The sequence below is a fragment of the Hakea prostrata genome, chromosome 9, assembly GCF_041222555.1.
Source record: "Hakea prostrata isolate BN-2017 chromosome 9, UWA_Hpros_2, whole genome shotgun sequence".
In the NCBI taxonomy this organism is placed as follows: Eukaryota; Viridiplantae; Streptophyta; class Magnoliopsida; order Proteales; family Proteaceae; genus Hakea; species Hakea prostrata.
The window spans coordinates 4,227,920-4,252,498 of record NC_142608.1 but is presented as its reverse complement, the minus strand read 5'-3'; the positions used below and the strand labels follow the sequence as shown (position 1 = coordinate 4,252,498).

Here is a 24,579-nt window from a genome sequence, read left to right as displayed (position 1 = left end):
ATAAAAGAAATTAAGTGTCAACTTTGATCACGACGAAAATCGATTTATAGGATAAGTACAATCAGAAAGATGAGAATAGAATAATGATCTGAAATTAAGTGTCAAAATAATATGTAAAACTTATGGTGGACCATGTAGGAAAGTATAATCCCAAGAACAAGAATATATTTATGACTAAAATCATCTTCCAAAATCACTAAGAGTAAACCTCAAGGTGGAGAAACACCCATAACCAAAGAATAACTATAATCTCAAGAATAGAAATAGCCATATGATAAAAATCAAGTATATCAAATAGCCATAACCTCTAATAATAAAGTTATAATCACAAGCACATTCCCACATTTATGGCTGAAATAAAGAGTCGAAATCGAGGGAGGGGAATCTCAAGTTGGAAACGCACCACCAACCCTATAGGATAAGTAGAATTAAAAGGACAACGATAGAATAATCATTGAAATCATGTGACGAAATTTGCAAGGCGAATCTCAAGGTGGAGATGTACCATCAACCACATAAGAATAATAATCATAAGGAACAGTGTAGTTTAATAAGAGAAATTAAGTGTCAACTTTGATCACGACGAATATCGATTTATAAGATAAGAACAATCAGAAGGATGAAAATAGAATAATGATTCGAAATTAAGTGTCAAAATCAAAGGTTAAACTCAAGGTGGACCTGCAGGAAAGTATAATTCTAAGGAAAAGAATACATTTACGACTAAAATCATGTACCAAAATCAACAAGGATGAACCTCAAGGTGGAAAAGCACCCTTAACCTTAAGAATAACTATAATCACAAGAATATAAATAGCCATATGATAAAAATCAAGTATATCAAATAGCCATAACCTCTAAGAAAGTTATAATCACAAGCACATTCCCACAATTATGGCTGAAATAAAGTCGAAATAAAGGGAGGGGAATCTCAAGTTGGAGAAGCACCAACAACCCTATAGGATAAGTAAAATCAAAAGGAAAGCGATAGAATAATCATTGAAATAATGTGTCGAATTTGGCATGGCGAATCTCAAGGTGGAGATCTACCATCGACAACATAAGAATAATAATCGTAAGGAACAGTGTAGTTCAATAAGAGAAATTAAGTGTCAACTTTGGTCACGACGAATGTCGATTTATAGGATAAGTACAATCAGAAGCATTAGAATAGAATAATGATTCGAAACTAAGTGTCAAAATCACAGGTAAAACTCAAGGTGGACCAAGTAGGAAAGTATAATCATAAGGACAAGAATATATTTATGACTAAAATCAAGTGTCAAAATCAAGAATAGTGAACCTCAAGGTGGAGAAGAACCCTTAACCTTAAGAATTATTATAATCAAAAGAATAGAAATATCCATAAGATAAAAATCAAGTATATCAAATAACCATAACTTCTAAGAAAGTTATAATCACAAGCACATTCCCAAATTTATGGCTGAAAAAAAGAACCGAAATCGAGGGAGGGGAATCTCAAGTTGGAGACGCACCACCAACCCTATTGGATAAGTAGAATAAAAAGAACAACGATAGAATAATCATTGAAATCATGTATCGAATTTGGCATGGCGAATCCCAAGGTGGAGATGTACCATCAACCACATAAGAGTAATAATCATAAGAAACAATGTAGTTTAATAAGAGAAATTAAATGTCAATTTTGATCACGACGAATATCGATTTATAGGATAAGAACAATCAGAAGGATAAGAATAGAATAATGATTTGAAATTAAGTGTCAAAATCAAAGGTAAAACTCAAGGTGGACCGTGTAGGAGAGAATAATCATAAGGACAAGAATATATTTATGACTAAAATCATGTGCCAAAATCAATAAAGGTGAACCTCAAGGTGGAGAAGCACCCTTAACCTTAAGAATAACTATAATCACAAGAATATAAATAGCCATATGATAAAAATCAAGTATATCAAATAACCATAACCTCTAAGAAAGTTAAAATCACAAGCACATTCCCACACTTATGGCTGAAATAAAGTCGAAATCGAGGGAGGGGAATCTCAAGTTGGAGAAGCACCAACAACCCAATAGGATAAGTAAAATCAAAAGGACAGCGATAGAATAATCATTGAAATCATGTGTCGAAATTGGCATGGCGAATCTCAAAGTGGAGATGTACCATCGACCACACAAGAATAATAATCGTAAGGAACGGTGTAGTTCAATAAGAGAGATTAAGTGTCAACTTTGATCACGACGATAGGATAAGAACAATTAGATGGATGGGAATAGAATAATGAATCGAAATTAAGTGTGAAAATCAAAGGTAAAACTCAAGGTGGACCGTGTAGGAAGTATAATCATAAGACAAGAATATATTTATGACTAAAATCATGTGCCAAAATCAACAAAAGTGAACCTCAAGGTGGAGAACCACCCTTAGCCTTAGAATAACTATAATCAAAAGAACAGAAATAGCCATATGATAAAAATCAAATATAATCAAATAGCCATTACCTCTAAGAAAGATAAAATCACAAGCACATTCCCACATTTATGACTGAAATAAAGAGTCGAAATCGAGGGAGGGGAATCTAAAGTTGGAGACGCACCACCAACCCTATATGATGAGTAATATCAAAAGGACAACGATAGAATAATCATTGACATCATGTGACAAAATTGGCATGGCGAATCTCAGGTTGGAGATGTACCATCAACCACATAAGAATAATAATCATAAAAACAGAGTATTTTAATAAGAGAAATTAAGTGTCATTTTAGATCACGACGAATATCGATTTATAGGATACGTACAATCAGAAGGATGAGAATAGAATAATGATTCAAAATTAATTGTCAAAATCACAGGTAAAACTTAAGGTGGACCGTGTAGGAAAGAATAATCACAATAACAAGATATATTACTAAAATCATAAGCCAAAATCAACAAGGGTGAACCTCAAGGTGGAAAAGCACCCTTAACCTTAAGAATAACTATAATCACAAAAACAGAAATAGTCATATGATAAAAATCAAGTATATCAAATAGCCATAACCTTTAAGAAAGTGATAATCACAAGCACATTCACACATTTATGGCTGAAATAAAGAGTCAAAATCGAGGGAGGGGAATCTCAAGTTGGACACGCACCACCAACCCAATAGGATAAGTAGAATCAAAAGGACAACGATAGAATAATCATTGAAATCATGTGTCGAATTTGGCATGGCAAATCTAAAGGTGGAGATGTACCATCGACCACATAAGAGTAATAATCATAAGAAACAGTGTAGTTCAATAAAAGAAATTAAGTGTCAACTTTGATCAAGACGAATATCGATTTATAGGATAAGTACAATCAGAAGAATGAGAATAGAATAATGATTCGAAATTAAGTGTCAAAATCACAGGTAAAACTCAAGGTGGAACGTGTAAGAAACTATAATCATAAGGACAATAATATATTTATGACTAAAATCATGTGCCAAAATCAACAAGGGTGAACCTCAAGGTGGAGAACCACCCTTAACCTACCTTAGAATAACTATAATCACAAGAATAAAAATAGTCATATGATAAAAATAAAGTATATCAAATAGCCATAATCTCTAAGAAAGTTATAATCACAAACACATTCCCACATTTATGGCTGAAATAAAGAGTCGAAATCGAGGGAGGGGAATCTCAAGTTGGAAACGCACCACCAACCCTATAGGATAAGTACAATCAAAAGGACAGCGATAGAATAATCATTGAAATCATGTGACGAAATTGGCATGGCGAATCTCAAGGTAGAGATGTACCATCAACCACATAAGAATATTAATCATAAGGAACAATGTAGTTTAATAAGAGAAATTAAGTGATCACGACGAATATCGATTTATAAGATAAGTACAATCAGAAGGATGAGAATAGAATAATGATTCTAAAATAAGTGTCAAAATCAATGGTTAAACTCAAGGGGGACACTGCAGGAAAGTATAATTATAAGGAAAATAATACATTTATGACTAAAATCATGGACAAAATCAACATGTGTGAACCTCAAGGTTGAGAAGCACCTTTAACCTTAGAATAACTATAATCACAAGAATAGAAATAGTCATATGGTAAAAATCAAGTATATCAAATAGCCATAACCTCCAGGAAAGTTTGAATCACAAGCATATTCCCACATTTAAGGCTGAAATAAAGAGTCGAAATCGAGGGAGGTGAATCCCAAGTTGGAGACGCACCACCAACCCAATAGGATAAGTAGAATCAAAAGTAGAGCAATAGAATAATCAGGGAAATCATGTGACGAAATTGGCATGGCGAATCTCAAGGTAGATATGTACCATCAACCACATAAGTCTAATAATCATAAGGAACAGTGTAGTTTAATAAGAGAAATTAAGTGTCAACTTTTGGAAGGCCGGATATCGATTTATAGGATAAGTACAATTAAAAGGATGAAAATAGAATACTGATTCGAAATTGAGAGTTAAAATCAAAGGTAAAACTCAAGGTCGACCGTGTCGGAAGTATAATCATAAGGATTAGAATATATTTATGACTAAAATCATGTGTCAAAATCAACAAGGGTGAACCTCAAGGTGGAGAACCACCCTTAACCGTAGAATAACTATAATCAAAAGAATAGAAAAAGCCATATGATAAAAACCAAGTATATTATATAGCCATAACCTCTAAGAAAATTATAATCACAAGCACATTCTCACATTTATGGCTGAAATAAAGAGTCGAAATCGAGGGAGGGGAATCTCAAGTTGGAGACGCACCACCAACCCAATAGGATAAGTAGAATCAAAAAGACAACGATAGAATAATCATTGAAATCATGTGTCGAATTTAGCATGGGGAATCTCAAGGTGGAAATTACCATCAACCACATAAGAGTAATAATCATAAGGAAGACAGTAGTTTAATAAGAGAAATTAAGTGTCATCTTTGATCACGACGAATATCGATTTATAGGAAAAGTACAATCAGAAGGATGAGAATGGAATAATGATTCGAAATTAAGTGTCAAAATCAAATGTAAAACTTAAGGTGGACCGTATAGGAAAGTATAATCACAAGGACAAGAATATATTTATGACTAAAATCATTTGCCAAAATCAACAAGGGTGAACCTCAAGGTGGAGAAGCACCATTAACCCTAAGAATAACTATAATCACAAGAATAGAAATAGCCATATGATAAAAATCAAATGTATCAAATAGCCAGAACCTCTAAGAAAGTTTGAATCACAAGAACATTCACACATTTATGGCTGAAATAAAGAGTCGAAATCGAGGGAGGGGAATCTCAAGTTGGAGACGCACCACCAACCCGATAGGATAAGTAGAGTTAAAAGGATAGAGATAGAATAATCATTGAAATCATGTGTCGAATTTGGCATGGCAAATCTAAAGGTGGAGATGTACCATCGACCACATAAAAGTAATAATCGTAAGGAACAGTGTAGTTCAATAAAGAGAAATTTAAGTGTAAACTTTGATCAAGACGAATATCGATTTATAGGATAAAAACAATAAGAAGAAATGAGAATAGAATAATGATTCGAAATTAAGTGTCAAAATCACAGGTAAAACTCAAGGTGGAACGTGTAAAAAACTATAATCATAAGGACAAGAATATATTTATGACTAAAATCATGTGCCAAAATCATCAAAGGTGAACCTCAAGTTGGAGAAGCACCCTTAACCCTAGAATAATTATAATCACAACTTACAAGAATATAAATAGCCATATGATAAAAATCAAGTATATCAAATCGCCATAACCTCTAAGAAAGTTTGAATCACAAGAACATTAACACATTTATGGTTGAAATAAAGAGTCGAAATCGAGGGAGGGGAATCTCATGTTGGAGACGCACCACAAACCCGATAGAATAAGTAGAATTAAAAAGACAGCGATAGAATAATCATTGGAATCATTTGTCGAATTTGGCAAGGCAAATCTTAAGGTGGAGACGTACCATCGACCATATAAGAGTAATAATTGTAAGGAATAGTGTAGTTTAATAAGAGAAATTAAGTGTCAACTTTGATCACGACGAATATCGATTTATAGGATATGTACAATCAGAAGCATGAGAATAGAATAATGATGCGAAATTAGATGTCAAAATAACAGGTAAAACTCAAGGTGGGCCGAGTAGGAAAGTATAATCATAAGGACAAGAATACATTTATCTATAAAATCATGTGCCAAAATAAACAAGGGTGAAACTCAAGGTGGAAAAGCACCCTTAACCTTAAGAATAACTATAATCACAACAATAGAAATAGCCATATGATAAAAATCAAGTATATAAAATAGCCATAACCACTAAGAAAGTTATAATCACAAGCACATTCCCAAATTTATGGCTGAAACAAAGAGTCAAAATCAAGGGAGGGGAATCTCAAGTTGGATACGGACCACCAACCCACTAAGATAAGTATAATCAAAAGGACAGCCAAAGAATAATCAGTGAAATCATGTGTTGAATTTGGCATGGCGAATCTCAAGGTGGAGATGTACCATCGACCACATAAGAGTAATAATCGTAAGGAACAGTGTTGTTCAATAAGAGAAATTTAGTGTCAACTTTGATCACGACGAATATCGATTTATAGGAAAAGTACAATCAGAAACATGATAATAGAAGAATGATTCGAAATTAAGTGTCAAAATCATAGGTAAAACTCAAGGTGGAACGTGTAGGAAAGTATAAACATAAGGACAATAATATATTTAAGACTAAAATCATGTGCCAAAATCAACAAGGGTGAACCTCAAGATGGAGAACCACCCTTAACCTACCTTAGAATAACTATAATCACAAGAATAAAAATAGTCATATGATAAAAATAAAGTATATCAAATAGCCATAATCTCTAAGAAAGTTATAATCACAAACACATTCCCACATTTATGGCTGAAATAAAGAGTCGAAATCGAGGGAGGGGAATCTCAAATTGGAAACGCACCACCAACCCTATAGGATAAGTAGAATCAAAAGGACAGCGATAGAATAATCATTGAAATCATGTGACGAAATTGGCATGGCGAATCTCAAGGTAGAGATGTACCATCAACCAAATAAGAATATTAATCATAAGGAACAGTGTAGTTTAATAAGAGAAATTAAGTGATCACGACGAATATCGATTTATAGGATAAGTACAATCAGAAGGATGAGAATAGAATAATGATTCTAAAATAAGTGTCAAAATCAATGGTTAAACTCAAGGGGACACCGCAGAAAGTATAATTATAAGGAAAATAATACATTTATGACTAAAATCATGGACAAAATCAACATGTGTGAACCTCAAGGTTGAGAAGCACCTTTAACCTTAGAATAACTATAATCACAAGAATAGAAATAGAAATATTATAAAAATCAAGTATATCAAATAGCCATAACCTCTAAGAAAGTTTGAATCACAAGCACATTCCCACATTTATGGCTGAAATAAAGAGTCAAAATCGAGGGAGGGGAATCTCAAGTTGGAGACGCACCACCAACCCTATAGGATAAGTAAAATCTAAAGTACAGCGATAGAATAATCATTGAAATCATGTGACGAAATTGGCATGGCGAATCTCAAGGTAGATATGTACCATCAACCACATAAATTTAATAATCATAAGGAACAGTGTAGTTTAATAAGAGAACTTAAGTGTCAACTTTTGGAAGGCCGGATATCGATTTATAGGATAAGTACAATTAAAAGGATGAAAATAGAATAATGATTCGAAATTGAGAGTTAAAATCAAAGGTAAAACTCAAGGTCGACCGTGTCGGAAGTATAATCATAAGGATTAGAATATATTTATGACTAAAATCATGTGTCAAAATCAACAAGGGTGAACCTCAAGGTGGAGAACCACCCTTAACCGTAGAATAACTATAATCAAAAGAATAGAAAAAGTCATTTGATAAAAATCAAGTATATCAAATAGCCATAACCTCTAAGAAAATTATAATCACAAGCACATTCTCACATTTATGGCTGAAATAAAGAGTCGAAATCGAGGGAGGGGAATCTCAAGTTGGAGACGCACCACCAACCCAATAGAATAAGTAGAATAAAAAAGACAGCGATAGAATAATCATTGAAATCATGTGTAGAATTTAGCATGGCGAATCTCAAGGTGGAAATTACCATCAACCACATAAGAGTAATAATCATAAGGAAAACTGTAGTTTAATAAGAGAAATTAAGTGTCATCTTTGATCACGACGAATATCGATTTATAGGAAAAGTACAATTAGAAGGAAGAGAATGGAATAATGATTCGAAATTAAGTGTCAAAATCAAATGTAAAACTTAAGGTGGACCGTATAGGAAAGTATAATCACAAGGACAAGATTATATTTATGACTAAAATCATTTGCCAAAATCAACAAGCGTGAACTTCAAGGTAGAGAAGCACCATTAACCCTAAAATAACTATAATCACAAGAATAGAAATAGCCATATGATAAATATCAAATGTATCATATAGCCATAACTCTTAAGAAAGTTTGAATCACAAGAACATTCACACATTTATGGCTAAAATAAAGAGTCGAAATCGAGGGAGGGGAATCTTATGTAGGAGACGCACCACCAACCCGATAGGATAAGTAGAGTTAAAAGGATAAAGATAGAATAATCATTGGAATCATGTGTCGAATTTGGCATGGCGAATCTCAAGGTGGAGATGTATCATCGACCACATAAAAGTAATAATTGTAAGGAACAGTGTAGTTCAATAAGAGAAATTTAGAGTATACTTTGATCACGACGAATATCGATTTAAAGGATAAAAACAATAAGAAGCATGAGAATAGAATAATGATTTGAAATTAAGTGTAAAAATCAAAGGTAATACTCAAGGTGGACCCTTCAGTAAAGTATAATCCTAAGGACAAGAATATATTTATGACTAAAATCATGTGCCAAAATCAACAAGGGTGAACCTTAAGGTTGAAAAGCACACTTAACCTTAAGAATAACTATAATAAAAAGAATATAAATAGCCATATGGTAAAAATCAAGTATATCAAATAGCCATAACCTCTAAGAAAGATATAATCACAAGCACATTCCCAAATTTATGGCTGAAATAAAGATTCGAAATCGAGGGAGGGAAATCTCAAGTTGGAGACGCACCACCAACCCAATAGGATAAATAGAATCAAAAGCACAGCGATAGAATAATCATTGAACTCATGTGTCGTATTCGGCATGGCGAATCTCAAGGTAGAGATGTACCATCGACCACATAAGAGTAACAATCATAAGGAGGAGTGTAGTTTAATAAGAGAAATTAAGTGTCATCTTTGATCACGACGAATATCGATTTATAGGATAAGTACAATCAGAAGGATGAGAATAGAATAATGATTCGAAATTAAGTGTCAAAATCACAGGTAAAACTTAACGTGGACCGTGTAGGAAAGCATAATCACAAGGACAAGAATATATTTATGGCCAAAATCATGTGCCAAATCAATAAAAGTGAACCTCAAGGTGAAAAAGCACCATTAACCTTAAGAATAACTATAATCACAAGAATAGAAATAGCCATATGATAAAAATCAAGTATATCAAATAGCCATAACCTCTAAAAAATGTTTTAATCACAAGCACATTCCCACACATATGGCTGAAATAAATAGTCAAAATCGAGGGAGGGGAATCTTAAGTTGGAGACACACCACCAACCCTATAGGATAAGTAAGATCAAAAAGGCTGCAGTAGAATAATCATTGAAATCATGTGATGAAATTGGCATAGCGATTCTCAAGGTGCATATATACCATCAACCACATAAGAGTAATAATCATAAGGAACAGTGTAGTTAAACAAGATAAATGAAGTGTCAACTTTGAGAAGGCCGAATATCGATTTATAAGATAAGTACAATCAGAAGGATGAGAATAGATAAATGATTCGAAATGAAGTGCCAAAATCACAGGTAAAATTAAGGTGGACCGTGTAGGAAAGTATAATCACAAGGACAAGAATATATTTATGATTAAAATCATGTGCCAAAATCATCAAGGGTGAACCTCCAAATGGAGAAACACCTTTAACCTTAAGAATAACTATAATCAGAAGAATAGAAATAGTCATATGGTAAAAATCAAGTATATCAAATAGCCATAACCTCCAGGAAAGTTATAATCACAAACATATTCCCATATTTAAGGCTGAAATAAAGAGTCGAAATCGAGGGAGGTGAATCCCAAGTTGGAGACGCACCACCAACCCAATAGGATAAGTAGAATCAAAAGTAGAGCAATAGAATAATCAATGAAATCATGTGTCGAATTTGGCATGGCGAATCTCAAGGTGGAGATGTACCATCGACCACATAAGAGTAATAATCGTAAGGAACAGTGTAGTTCAATAAGAGAAATTAAGTGTCAACTTTGATCACGACGAATATCGATTTATAGGATAAGTACAATCAGCAGCATGAGAATAGAATAATGATTCGAAATTAAATGTCAAAATCACAAGTAAAACTCAAGGTGGATCCTGCAGGAAAGTATAATCCTAAGGACAAGAATATATTTAAAACTAAAATCATGTGCCAAAATCAACAATGGTGAACCTCAAGTTGGAAAAGCACAATTAACATTAAGAACAACTATAATCAAAAGAATAGAAGTAGCCATATGGTAAAAATCAAGTATATCAAATAGCAATAACCTCTAAGATAGTTATAATCACAAGCACATTCCCACATTTATGGATGAAACAAAGAGTCAAAATCGAGGGAGGGGAATCTCAAGTTGGAGACGCAACACCAACCCAATAAGATAAGTATAATCAAAAGGACAGCAATAGAATAATCATTGAAATCATGTGTCGAATTAGGCATGGCAAATCTAAAGGTGGAGATATACCATCGATCACATAAGAGTAATAATCGTAAGGAACAGTGTAGTTGAATAAGAGAAATTAAGTGTCAACTTTGATCACGACGAATATTGATTTATAGGATAAGTACAATCAGAAGCATGAGAATAGAAGAAGGATTCGAAATTAAGTGTCAAAATCACAGGTAAAACTCAAGGTGGACCGTGTAGGAACTTATAAACATAAGGACAAGAATATATTTATGACTAAAATCATGTGCCAAAATCAACAAGGGTGAACCTCCAAGTGGAGAACCACCCTTAACCATAGAATAACTATAATCAACAGAATACAAATAGCCATATGATTAAAATCAAGTATATCAAATAACCATAACCTCTAAGAAAAAATAATCACAAGAAAATTCCAACATGTAAGGATAAAATAAAGAGCCGAAATCAATGAAGGGGAATCTCAAGTTGGATACGCACCACCAACCCTAAAGGATAAGTAGAATCAAAAGGACAACGATAGAATAATCATTGAAATCATGTGACGAAATTGGCATGGCGAATCTCAAGGTGGAGATGTACCATCAACCACATAAGGGTAATAATCTTAAGGAACAGTGTAGTTTAAAATAAAATAAAGAGCCGAAATCAATGAAGGGGAATCTCAAGTTGGAGACGCACCACCAACCCTAAAGGATAAGTAGAATCAAAAGGGCAATAATCATGTGTCAAAATCAACAAGGGTGAACCTCAAGTTTGAGGAGCACCCTTAACCTTAGAATAACAATAATCACAAGAATAGAAATAGCAATATGATAAAAATCAAGTATATCAAATAGCCATAACCTCTAAGAAAGTTTGAATCACAAACACATTCCCACATTTATAGCTGAAATAAAGAGTCAAAATCGAGGGAGGGGAATCTCAAGTTGGAGACGCACCACCAACCCTTAAGGATAAGTACAATCAGAAGGACAACGATAGAATAATCATTGAAATCATGTGATGAAATTGGCATGGCGAATCTCAAGGCGGAGATGTACCATCAACCACATAAGGGTAACAATCATAAGGAACAGTGTAGTTTAATAAGAGAAATTAAGTGTCAACTTTTAGAAGGCCGAATATCGATTTATAGGATAAGTACAATTAGAAAGATGAAAATAGAATAATGATTCGAAATTAAGTGTGAAAATCAAAGGTAAAACTCAAGGTGGACCGTGTCGGAATTATATTCATAAGGACAAGAATATATTTATGACTAAAATCATGTGTCAAAATCAACAAGGGTGAACCTCAAGGTGGAGAACCACCCTTACCCGTAGAATTACTATAATCAAAACAATAGAAATAGCCATATGATAAAAATCAAGTATATCAAATAGCCATAACCTCTAAGAAAGTTATAATCACAAGCACATTCCCATATTTATGGCTGAAATAAAGAGTCGAAATCAAGGGAGGGGAATCTCAAGTTGGAGACGCACCACCAACCCAATAGGATAAGTAGAATCAAAAGGACAGCGATAGAATAATCATTGAAATCATGTGTCGAATTTAGCATGGCGAATCTTAAGGTGGAGATGTACCATCAACCACATAAGAGTAACAATCACAAGGAGGAGTGTTAATATAGGATAAGTACAATCCGAAGGATGAGAATAGAATAGTGATTCGAAATTAAGTGTCAAAATCACAGGTAAAACTTAAGGTGGACCGTGTAGAAAGCATAATCACAAGGACAAGAATATATTTATGACTAAAATCATGTGCCAAATCAATAAGGGTGAACCTCAAGGTGGAGAAGCACCCTTAACCTTAAGAATAACTATAATCACAAGAATACAAATAGCCATATGATAAAAATCAAGTATATCAAATAGCCATAACCTCTAAGAAAGTTATAATCATAAGAAAATTCCAACATGTATGGATAAAATAAATAGCCGAAATCAATGAAGGGGAATCTCAAGTTGGAGAAGCACCACCAACCCGATAGGATAAGCAGAATTAAAAGGACAGCGATAGAATAATCATTGGAATCATCTGTCGAATTTGGCATGGCGAATCTTAAGGTGGAGACGTACCATCGACCACATAAGAGTAATAAACGTAAGGAATAGTGTAGTTTAATAAGAGAAATTAAGCGTCAACTTTGAGAAGGCCGAATATCGATTTATCGGATATGTACAATTAGAAGCATGAGAATAGAATAATGATGCCAAATTAGGTGTCAAAATAACAGGTAAAACTCAAGGTGGAACTCAAACTGGACCGTGTAGGAAAGTATCATCATAAGTACAAAAATACATTTATGACTAAAATCATGTGCCAAAATAAACAATGGTGAACCTCAAGGTGGAAAAGCACCCTTAACCTTAAGAATAACTATAATCACAACAATAGAAATAGCAATATGATAAAAATCAAGTATATTATATAGCCATAACCTCTAAGAAAGTTATAATCACAAACACATTCCCAAATTTATGGCTGAAACAAAGAATCAAAATCGAGGGAGGGGAATCTCAAGTTGGAGACGCACCACCAACCCAATACGATAAGTATAATCAAAAGGACAGCAATAGTATAATCATTGAAATCATGTGTCGAATTTGGCATGGCAAATCTAAAGGTGGAGATATACCATCGATCACATAAGAGTAATAATCGTAAGGAACAGTGTAGCTCAATAAGAAAAATTAAGTGTCAACTTTGATCACGACAAATATCGATTTATAGGATAAGTACAATTAAAAGCATGAGAATAGAAGAAGGATTCGAAATTAAGTGTCAAAATCACAGGTAAAACTCAAGGTGGACCGTGTAGGAAAGTATAAACATAAGGACAAGAATAAATTTATGACTAAAATCATGTGCCAAAATGAACAAGGGTGAACCTCCAGGTGGAGAACCATCCTTAACCTTAGAATAACTATAATCACAACAATAAATAGCCATATGATAAAAATCAAGTATATCAAATAGCCATAACCTCTAAGAAAGTTATAATCACAAACGCATTCCCACATTTATGGCTGAAATAAAGAGTCGAAATCGAGGGAGGGGAATCTCAAGTTGGAGACGCACCACCAGCCCAATAGGATAAGTAGAATCAAAAGGACAGCGATAGAATAATCATTGAAATCATGTGTCGAATTTAGCATGGCGAATCTCAAGGTGAAGATGTATCATCAACCACATAAGAGTAACAATCATAAGGAGGAGTGTAGTTTAATAAGAGAAATTAAGTGTCATATTTGATCATGACGAATATCGATTTATAGGATAAGTACAATCAAAAGGATGAGAATAGAATAATGATTCGAAATTAAGTGTCAAAATCACAGGTAAAACTTAACGTGGACCGTGTAGGAAAGCATAATCACAAGGACAAGAATATATTTATGGCCAAAATCATGTGCCAAATCAATAAAGGTGAACCTCAAGGTGAAAAAGCACCCTTAACCTTAAGAATAACTATAATCACAAGAATAGAAATAGCCATATGATAAAAATCAAGTATATCAAATAGTCATAACCTCTAAGAAAGTTTGAATCACAAGAACATTCACACATTTATGGCTGAAATAAAGAGTCGAAATCGAGGGAGGGGAATCTCAAGTTGGACACGCACCACCAACCCGATAGGATAAGGAGAATCAAAAGGACAGCGATAAAATAATCATTGGAACCATGTGTCGAATTTGGCAAGGCGAATCTTAAGGTGGAGACGTACCATCGAACACATAAGAGTAATAATCGTAAGGAATAGTGTAGTTTAATAAGAGAAATTAAGTGTCAACTTTTAGAAATCCGAATATCGATTTATAGGATATGTACAATTAGAAGCATGAGAATAGAATAATGATGCAAAATTAGGTGCCAAAATAACGGGTAAAACTCAAGGTGGACCGTGTAGGAAAGTATCATCATAAGGACAAGAATACATTTATGACTAAAATCATGTGCCAAAATCAACAAGCGTGAACCTCAAGGTGGAAAAGCACCCTTAACCTTAAGAATAACTAAAATCACAACAATAGAAATAGCCATATGATAAAAATCAAGTATATCAAATAGCCATAACCTCTAAGAAAGTTATAATCACAAGCACATTCCCAAATTTATGGCTGAAACAAAGAGTCAAAAATAAGGGAGGGGAATCTCAAGTTGGAGACGCACCACCAACCCAATAAGATAAGTATAATCAAAAGGACAGCAATAGAATAATCATTGAAATCACGTGTCAAATTTGGCATGGCGAATCTCAAGGTGGAGATATACCATCGATCACATAAGAGTAATAATCTTAAGAAACAGTGTAGTTCAATAAGAGAAATTAAGTGTCAACTTTGATCACGACGAATATCGATTTATAGGATAAGTACAATCAGAAGCATGATAATAGAATAAGGATTTGAAATTAAGTGTCAAAATCACAGTTAAAACTCAAGGTGGACCGTGTAGGAAAGTATAAACATAAGGACAAGAATATATTTAAGACTAAAATCATGTGCCAAAATCAACAAGGGTGAACCTCAAGGTGGAGAACCATCCTTAACCTTAGAATAACTATAATCACAAGAATAAAAATAGCCATATGATAAAAATCAAGTATATCAAATAGCCATAACCTCTAAGAAAATTATAATCACAAATGCATTCCCACATTTATGGCTGAAATAAAGAGTCGAAATCGAGGGGGGGAATCTCAAGTTTGGAACACACCACCAACCCTATAGGATAAGTAGAATCAAAAGGACAGCACAAGAATAATCATTGAAATCATATGACAAAATTGGCATGGCGAATCTCAAGGTGGAGATGTACCATCAACAAAATAAGAAAAAAAATCATAAGGAACAGTGTAGTTTAATAAGAGAAATTAAGTGTCAACTTTGATCAGCCCAAATATCGATTTATAGGATAAGTACAATCAGAAGGATGAGAATAGAATAATGATTCTAAATTAAGTGTGAAAATCAAAGGTTAAACTCCAGGTGGACGCTGCAGGAAAGTACAATTCTAAGGAAAAGAATACATTTATGACTAAAATCATGGCCAAAATCAACAAGGGTGAACCTCAAGGTTGAGAAGCACCCTTAACCTTAGAATAACTATAATCACAAGAATAGAAATAGCAATATGATAAAAATCAAGTATATCAAATAGCCATAACCTCTAAGAAAGTTATAATCACAAGCACATTCCCACATTTATGGCTGAAATAAAGAGTCAAAATCGAGGGAGGGGAATCTCAAGTTGGAGACGCACCACCAACCCTATAGGATAAGTACAATCAGAAGGACAACGATAGAATAATCATTGAAATCATGTGACGAAATTGGCATGGCGAATCTCAAGGTGGAGTTGTACCATCAACCACATAAGGGTAATAATCATAAGGAACAGTGTAGCTTAATAAGAGAAATTAAGCGTCAACTTTTAGAAGGCCGAATATCGATTTATAGAATAAGTACAATTAGAAGGATGAAAATAGAATAATGATTCGAAATTAAGTGTGAAAATCAAAGGTAAAACTCAAGGTCGACCGTGTCGGAAGTATAATCATAAGGACAAGAATATATTTATGACTAAAATCATGTTTCAAAATCAACAAGGGTGAACCTCAAGGTGGAGAACCACCCTTAACCGTAGAATAACTATAATCAAAAGAATAGAAATAGCCATATGATAAAAATCAAGTATATCAAATAGCCATAACCTCTAAGAAAGTTATAATCACAAGCACATTCTCACATTTATGGCTGAAATAAAGAGTCGAAATCGAGGGAGGGGAATCTCAAGTTGGAGACGCACCACCAACCCAATAGGATAAGTATAATCAAAAGGACAACGATAGAATAATCATTGAAATCATATGTCGAATTTAGCATGGCGAATCTAAAGGTGGAGATGTACCATCAACCACATAAGAGTAACAATCATAAGGAGGAGTGTAGTTTAATAAGAGAAATTAAGTGTCATCTTTGATCACGACGAATATCGATTTATAGGATAAGTACAATCAGAAGGATGAGAATAGAATAATGATTCGAAATTAAGTGTCAAAATCAAAGGTGAAACTTAAGGTGGACCATGTAGGAAAGCATAATCACAAGGACAAGAATATATTTATGACTAAAATCATGTGCCAAATCAATAAGGTGAACCTCAAGGTGGAGAAGCACCCTTAACCTTGAGAATAACTATAATCACAAGAATACAAATAGCCATATGATAAAAATCAAGTATATCAAATAGCCATAACCTCTATGAAAGTTATAATCACAAGAAAATTCCAACATGTATGGATAAAATAAAGAGCCGAAATCAATGAAGGGGAATCTCAAGTTAGAGACGCACCACCAACCCTATAGGATAAGTAGAATCAAAAGGAGAGCGATAGAATTATCAATGAAATCATGTGTCGAAATTGGCATAGCGAATCTCAACGTGGAGATGAACCACCAACCTCATAGAGTAATAATGATAAGGAACAGTGTAGTTTAATAAGAGAAATTAAGTGTCAACTTTGAGCAGGACGAATATCAATTTATAGGATAAGTACATTCAGAAGGATGAGAATAGAATAATGATTTTAAATTAATTGTCGAAATCAAAGGTGAAACTCAAGGTGGACCCTATAGGAAAGTATAATCATAAGGACAAGAATACATTTATGACTAAAATCATGTGCCAAAATCAACAAGGGTGAACCTCAAGGTGGAGAAGCTCCCTTAACCTTAAGAATAACTATAATCACAAGAATAGAAATATCCATAAATCAAGTATATCAAATAGCCATAACCTCTAAGAAAGTTATAATCACAAGCACATTCCCACATTTATGGCTAAAATAAAGAGCCAAAATCGAGGGAGGGGAATCTCAAGTTGGAGACGCACCACGAACACTATAGGATAAGTAGAATGTATAAGACAGCGATAGAATTATCATTGAAATCATGTGTCGAAATTGGCATGGCGAATCTCGAGGTGGAGATGAATCATCAACCTTATAAGAGCAATAATCATAAGGAACAGTGTAGTTTAATAAGAGAAATTAAGTGTCAACTTTGAGCAGCCCGAATATCGATTTATAGGATAAGTACAATTAGAAGGATGAGAATAGAATAATGATTTCAAATTAAGTGCTAAAATCAAAGGTGAAACTCAAGGTTGACCTTGTAAGAAACTATAAACATAAGGACAAGAATATATTTATGACTAAAATCATGTGCCAAAATCAACAAGGGTGAACCTCAAGGTGGAGAAGCACCCTTAACCTTAAGAATAACTATAATCACAAGAATAGGAATAGCCATATGATAAAAATCAAAGTGTATCAAATAACCAAAACCTCTATGAAAGTTATAATCACAAGCACATTCCCACATTTATCGCTGAAATAAAGAGCCAAAATCAAGGGAGGGGAAACTCAAGTTGGAGACGCACCACCAACCTATAGGATAAGTAGAATCAAAAGGACAGCGATAGAATTATCATTGAAATCATGTGTCAAAATTGGCATGGCGAATCTCAAGGTGGAGATGTACCATCAACCTTATAAGAGTAATAATCATAAGGAACAGTGTAGTTTAATAAGAGAAATTAAGTGTCAACTTTGAGCAGGCCTAATATCGATTTATAGGATAAGTACAATCAGAAGGATGAGAATAGAATAATGATTTGAAATTAAGTGTCAAAATCAAAGGTGAAACTCAAGGTGGACCTTGTAGGAAAGTATAATCATAAGGACAAGAATATATTTATGACTCAAATCATGTGCCAAAATCAACAAGGGTGAACCTCAAGGTGGAGATGCACCATTAACCTTATAGAATAAGTACAATCACAATAATAGAAATAGCTTCATGATTAAAATCAAGTATCAAAATCGGGGGGGAATCTCAAGGTGGAGACACACTGTCAACCATGTACATTCACAAAGACATGAATAGATTAATAATTAATATCAAATGTCATAATCAAAGAGGTCGAATCTCAAGGAGGAGACACACCATCAACGATGTACAATCACAAAGACATAAATAGATTAATAATTAATATCAAATGTCATAATCAAAGAGGTCGAATCTCAAGGAGGAGACGCACCCTTGACCTTATTGGAAAATTATAATCACAAGGACATGCTAGATTTATGACTGAAAGCAAGTGTCGAAATCCAGGAGTGGCTGGAGCGTGAATTTCAAGTTAGAGCCTCACCATCAACGTTATGGGATAAGTACAATCACAAGGATAGTGATAGAATTATGACTGAAATCAAGTGTCAAATACGAGGAGGGCGAATATGAAGGTGGAGATCTACGGAAAATTATAATCAGAAGAACCAGCATAGTTTTATGATTGAAATCAATTATCAACATTAAGGAGGCTGAATATTAATTTATAAAATAGATACAATCACAATGACAAGAACAGAATTATGATTAAAATCAAGTGTCCCAAGTTAAGAGTGGTGAAACTTAAGGTGGACCTTGTCGAAAGAGTATAATTTATGACTAAAATCATGTGTCAAAGTCAAGGAGGGTGAACCTCAAGGTGGAGAAGCACCTCAACCTTATAGAATAAGTACAATCACAAGAACAGAAATAGCCAATCACAAGAATAGAAATAGTTTTATGATCATAATAAAGTATCAAAATTGAGGGCAAATCTCAATGGTGAGACAAACCATCGACCATTTAGGATAAGTACAATCATAAGGACATGAATTGATTTATGATTACAATCAAATGCCAAAATCAAGGAGGTCAAACCTCAAGGTCGAGACACACCATCAACCTTATAGGAAAATTATATTCACAAGGACATGCCTAGATTTATGACTGAAATTAAGGGTCGAAATCAAGGAGGGCAAATCTCAAGTTGGAGATGCACCATTAATCTTATAGAATAAGTACAATCACAACAAGGACACTAATAGAATTAATAATTGAAATCATGTGTCAAAATTAATGAGGATGTGTTGCAAGGTGGAGACGCATCCTCAATCTTATAGGATAAGTAGAATAATAAGGACAAATTTAAAATTATGATTGAAATCAAGTGTCAAAATCGAAGATGACAAATCTCAAGGTGCAGACTCACACTCAATCGTATCGGACAAATACAATCACAAGGGCAGGGACAAAAATATGACTATAGTAAATTTCAGGAAGGGTCAATTTTAAGGCAGAGACACACCCTTGACCTTGTAGAAAAATTTTAATCATAAGGACAAGAATAGATTTATGACTAAAATCATGTGTCAAAATTGTGAAGGGCGAATTGCAAGGTGGAGACACACCCTCAACCTTATAAAATAAGTATTATCACAATGACAGGAATGGAATTATCATTGAAATCAAGTGTTAAAATTGAGGAAGGTGAATCTAAAGGTGGAGATGCACCTTCATCCTTATAGGATAAATATAATCACAAGGACATGAGTAGAATTATGATTAATTAAAATCAATAGTCAAAATCATGGAGGGGAAATCTCAAGGTGGAAATGCACCTTAAACCTTATAGAAAAATTATAATCACAAGGACAAACATAAATTTATAAATGAAATCAAGTGTCAAAATCGAGGAGGGCGAATCATAAGTGTCTAATGTGAAGGTATGGTTAGTTTTAGGGGTAAAAATGTCCAAAGAGGAAAAGTTATTGTTTTGTTTAGTTTTGTAAACCCAAAGTTGGCTTTAGCTGATTTTGTTGAAATAAACATTGGGTGACTATTCTGTAAAAATAAACCTAAAAGTAGCTAATCTACTAATTATCCCATAGAATAATGTTTGAAATCAAGTGTCAAAATCAAGGAGGGTGAATCTTAAAAGTGGAGACGCACCCCTTAACCTTATACAATAAGTTTAATCTCAGGGCAAGAATAAGACTATAATTAAAATCAAGTGTCAAACTCGAGGAGGGTAAATCTCAGGGTAGAGACGGACCTTCATCCTTATAGGATAGGTACCAACACAAGGACATGAATAGAATTATGATTAAAATCAAGGGTTGAAATTGGTGCGACACAATATGATTATTTATAGCCTAGTCCAATATAACGACGAATTTGCATTGAATATCTTTAATTTAGCCATCCATGCTAGAGAACAATTTCCACTATCCTATTTCTCTTGTCAAATTTGAGTAATACAAATGGATATGGGCCTTGTTGTGACTACTAAACCCTTAGGGCAAAGAAACCTTGCTAAAAGGCAAAATGCATCCATCGAAACTTTGTATTTTCTTGGTCTCCTTCGTTGTTCAAATCTTTTCGTAGTTGAAGAGTTGAGATGTTGGTGTCATTAATGGAAAGAGTTGTGGATTGGCAGCTGCTCCCTTACTTGGTAGCCGTCCTTCTTCCTTCATTCTATTCACAAAACTAACTCCATTCTATTTACAATTGATCCACCTCCCATCCAATCTTCTTCCAATTACTTCACCAACATGCATTACTTTTTGAGTTCGAAACACCACCACAGCAGATATTCTGACCAACATTAATCACTTTTAAATGCAGAACAGGTTCATGGCTTGCATTCAATCCCACATTGAAGCGCTGCTGATTGGAACTTTAGTCTACAGAACATAAGTTTCCAAGTTGGTGAACAGTGTCAGCTCTAGCAATCAAACCATAATCAAGTGAGACTTGTAGCAGTCCTTCCTCTAAATACAAGCATTACTTGAGTATAGTCTGATTAGAATTGTAGCCAACAGTTTGACTTACACAGTAAGCTTCTAAATTTCTAGCCTTTCTTTCTAATTTGGTTTTGTTGGTAACCTTCTAAACTTTTGGCCTCGCTTTCTAATTTGGTTTTGTTGGTCACTTTGGTGCAAAGTTGTCATTAATTTTAGCCATAAAATGGTCAGTTTAACCATTAATGACATACCAATTTCAGATGGAATAGGTTAGTGAGAAGTCAAATCAATGAATTGACACCACAAATAGTTCAGTCTACCTAGGCCGACTTCATAAGAGCTGGCACAATTGGCAATTGGTAGGAATAGGTCACTGAGGGGTCAAATCAAATGAATTTCCACTTCATATAGTTCAGTCTACCTAGACCAACCACATAAGAGTTGGCCACACATGGAAATAGGTGTTCATCAAAAAAAGGTTTCTTTTCAAGGAGCAAAGGACCATTTTTTTAATAAAAACAACTGCAGTGGACCAATAGACAAAGAAAAACATCTGTACAGATGAGAACAAATCAGCCAATAAACTTGATTCCAAAAACAAAAGATCAGAAATAATGCTATAGAAATGGTTTATACATGATCCATTGGTTTACCCATGAAATAAAAAGATTCAGATAGCGTATAAGACAGAAATACTGAAAGAAAAGACACTAAGACAGCCTAGTAATTGTTGAGACACAAACCTGATCACACACTCTTGTTCAAGCTTCGACTGTTTGTCATCGCTCCTTTTCATGGCTTTTTCAAGATCTTCCACCTTCCACTCCTTGAGATCCATATCCTTCAGCAAGCCAACATAGAAATCAGAAAGCAAATAGACAAAATATTGAGAAGAATGTACATTCATGCTTACGGGAACAATAGAAGCAACATCATGCATGAAGAATAACCTACTAAACAAACTATAAGAAGTGTCTAGAAGAAGCCAAATACAGAACCAGAACTTTTCCAGTGCAGTGCAGAATCGATCTATTCATTATTGTGTAAATGGGTGTCATGTTGACAAGTGAACCTTAGCCTCTCTGTTTGTTATTTTCTTCTTTGTTGTATAATGGTTCCCTTAGGATTCAGTATCAAATTCCTAAATACTTCTTTTCTTGCTAAAATTCTGGTTGTAAAATCTCTCTCTACCCTAAGCAATTCAATCACTAGATTCCTGTCCCCATCCATCTCCACTATCATGAGTTCTACATCTGAAACAGTCCCTGAACTTGAGGTTACAAACTCTCTGAGAATTCATTCAGGTTTCGAACCATCATTTGTGGATGTTAGAGAGCAATGGATCGGGATCCTGCTTCTGAAATTTCATATTGATTGCTGCCTAAGATCTCCCTTTCAAACTACTCCTTCTGTTGCTGGCAATGCTTGAAGTTAGAAGAAGCGAATATGTTTTCCAAATCTTTCCATAACAGTTCTTTCCCACTTTATCCATTGTTTCTTCCTTTATTATATCTGCTCCTGATCTAACACTCATTCCAGGTTTACCTCATATCAATAAATACAGATCCGTTATGCTTTTCTACTTCAGCCAACAACAACCCCTTTCAATTTCTGGTCAATTATAAAATTGACACTCCCATTATAAACTTAAGAGATATCTACAACTGTGTTTCTGTTGTTGAGTAGACAATAATTGATTTGGACCAGGTATTTTTAGAACTATAGATTTCCTTACCATGTTTCTAATACAATATCCTTATGTTTTCCACTATTTTACCAATAAAATAATGCATTTATTCTCTTGGTAATAAAAATAATGCATTTTGAATCATAATGTATTGGTTTTATGTAAATATATTAGAACACAGAACAGAGAATGAAGTGAGCAATTGGGAGCTGTTTACCATGTCCCATTCAATGTTGACAAAAATTTTGTTCAAGCAACTTCTCATGTAGACAACTGAATTTTCAAACCAAACACTCAAATATCTTTTGACTGTAAGATGATTTGTCATCATTATTTGTCAAAGAAATTATTGTATTCTACCAATTCAAGACCTTTTCAAACAAAGATCAGGTTGCTTAGCGCTAAAAAAATCTTTCATTCATGGATTAAAATAGTTGGATGGATTACTAGAGGAATTCTGGATATTATTTCGGAATCACTGAATTTGATTAGTTACTTGTGAAGCAGTACTATTAAGTGGAAGAAGACAAACATAAGAGAATTGTAGTATGAAGCACCCTCAGACGTAACTATTCAGTTTTTTCCATCTAAACGACAATGTCCTTTTTCAAATTTATTACAGGCGTTACCAGGGATCACGGTTCCATCTCACAGTTTCCTTGTTGAGAAATTAACTCATTACAAACCATAAATTAAATAGTAGTACACTTTCAGTAACTTCCTCATATCATTGATCCCTCTCCCTCATAACCATTTAACATCTGAAGTTTGAGAAATTTTCTATATACCAAGCAGAAAAAGCAAAAGAACTATAGGAAGGCAAAATTAACAAACAGTAGATGAAAACCTATGAAAGGGAGTTCAAACCTTTGCCAGTATGGACCCAGTGGATTTGCAATTCTTCCCCTTGTAGTATTCTCAGTAATATCAGTAAAGAAGCTCTCGAGGAAAGCCGCCAGCGACTTTCAAGAGAATAAAGACTAAGAGAAATTATGGTTTAAGTGGTGAAACAAATATGGGTAATGAGGCTAAGTCGGCACCGGCCAAAACCCCTGCTTTTGCCAGTATCGGTTGCTTCCACTTGTGGCCTTCTTTGACCGACGAACACCCACTCTTCTTCTCTTCATGAATAAACGAACAGGAATTCCAAGCCGAAGAAAGGCGCGATAGAAAGAGTTAGATACTCAAAACGATGAGAAAACAGGGTTTTAGTGGAGAAGATGGGTAACGATCGAAAAAACCAGGGTTTAAGAGGAGGAATAAAAATGGGTAATGATCGGCGAGAGAGTTGGAACTCAAAACCATCGGAGAAACCAGGGTTTCAGTGGAGGGATGAAGATGGTAACGATCGGAGAGAGTACCCAAAACGACCGGAGAAACCAGGGTATGAGCGGGAGATGAAGC

The 24,579-nt window shown here is 34.2% G+C and overlaps 1 pseudogene across 1 annotated transcript in view; it reads right to left on the bottom strand.

Moving 5' to 3' along the window:
- Window positions 1-24,579, bottom strand: part of LOC149004147 (uncharacterized) — an 86,247-nt pseudogene extending 61,668 nt beyond the window's left edge. Inside the window, exons 1-2 of the transcript XR_016175588.1 lie at window positions 24,043-24,579; window positions 22,232-22,329 (exon numbers count right to left, since the gene is read on the bottom strand). The product of XR_016175588.1 is annotated as an uncharacterized LOC149004147 (transcript). The remainder of the gene's footprint in view (window positions 1-22,231; window positions 22,330-24,042) is intronic.